This window comes from Halyomorpha halys, unplaced genomic scaffold, assembly GCF_000696795.3.
Source record: "Halyomorpha halys isolate HHAL.00 unplaced genomic scaffold, Hhal_1.1 Scaffold1341.1, whole genome shotgun sequence".
In the NCBI taxonomy this organism is placed as follows: Eukaryota; Metazoa; Arthropoda; class Insecta; order Hemiptera; family Pentatomidae; genus Halyomorpha; species Halyomorpha halys.
Window position 1 is genome coordinate 45,364 of NW_027110471.1, and position 1,651 is coordinate 47,014.

The 1,651-nt window shown below is 30.8% G+C and overlaps 1 protein-coding gene across 1 annotated transcript in view; it reads left to right on the top strand.

The window, feature by feature from the left end:
- LOC106689355 (prohormone-2) overlaps positions 1 to 1,651 on the top strand; it is a 42,085-nt gene that overhangs the window by 16,314 nt on the left and 24,120 nt on the right. The window lies entirely within an intron of this gene.

Here is a 1,651-nt window from a genome sequence, read left to right on the forward strand (position 1 = left end):
AATCGTGGATCCAATTAATTTTTTTTTAATACTTTATTTATTGTTATTTACAACTGTATAAAAATATATCCAACAGGTAAATTTGCTGTAGGTGACATAGTGACATGATACAAACATGTGGAGAATCTACTCACTGATAGAACTCCAATAACATTTCTAGAGGAGAAGATCTCGCCTAAGAGGATTATTAGGTAGTGAAGGAGAAGCCAGATTAGAAACAAGTGGATTTGGGTGGTTGAGAAGTTTATCATGGAAGGATTGGTATCTGGTTCAGGCAAAATCGGTAACATATGAGACATCGAGGTCCTGATGGATAACTTGTTTGGTGACAAAGTAAGGAGCATTAAGGATTTTACGAAGATTTTGGACTGTAAGGATTCGATTCTGGAGGAATTTGATGGTTTAGTGGAGCCCTAAAACTCAACTCCGTATGTCCAGATAGGCCTTATAATAGTCATGTAGATCAGTCTTTTGTTATGGATTGGCAATTTAGACCGTTTGTCTAGTAAATGTTGCAGTAGTCGGAATCTACGAGCAGTTTCTTGTCTTTTTAGTCTTGTATGAGAATTCCATGTCAGTCGTTTGTCCAGATTTCTATTACAGATGTACGTCACATAGCTCCTGAGATATAGATTTCTCAAAATGAATTAACTAACTACTGATCTTTCAGTACGTTTCATACAACATTTTTATGAAATTTTGCTTTTTAAAAAACTTTATCTCGAGAACTCTTTAACGTAAATAGCTCTTATAGAGCTTACATTTTAGAAAATTTAGTCTTCTTTAAATAATGTTCTCTTAGATTTTCTAGTGTTGTTGGTAGTTGTAAAGATATAGAGCTCCGAATAAAAAATTAATTATTTTTATCGTTTTGAAACAGCCACCATTTTTTATTCCCTCTACCTATACTTGGCAGACTCATCAATTTAGACTAGTAATTATACCTAGTTTTCATTTAAGTAATCAACAACTGGGGTGAAATAATTGCTTTTTTTTTCCTCTTCGGCTCTTGTACTATTTATAACGTTTATCTTCCTAAGGTTAGTAGTTTTCATGATATTTGTATATCAATATAAATTTTGCGTATGATATTTGTTCAAACAACTAGAAATAAATTTATTTTACAAAATATCCTGAAAAATTCTACCTCCACGAAGATAAACGTTATAAACTACTTTATAGAACATTAAACTAGCTTTAATTTTAGAGTTAATTTTTAAAGTTAAGGTCCTAGAGCCCAGTGGAAAAAAAAAAGTTATTCGCCCCAATTTTTAACGTAATTAACTCTTATTAGGATTCATATTTTAGCAAATTTACAATTCTTTAAATGACGTTCTCTAAGGTGTTCTTTATAATTTGAGTGCTAATAAACATCTTAACATCTCATGATTGCTCAGGAAAAATACAGTATTCCAGTATTGGCAAAAACTATTGGCCTGGACAGAATAGCCTGCAAAACGTTTTTAATTGTAGTCCTCGAGGATGGCCAATTTTTATTAGTACTCGATTTATTATTATGAGTTTTCATGTAATTTTTTTATTTATTTATTTATTTATTGATATTTACAACTGTATAAAAAAATACAACAAGTAAATTTGATCATAATGACATAATGATATGATACAGGATGTAGAGAAACTACCCAGTAGT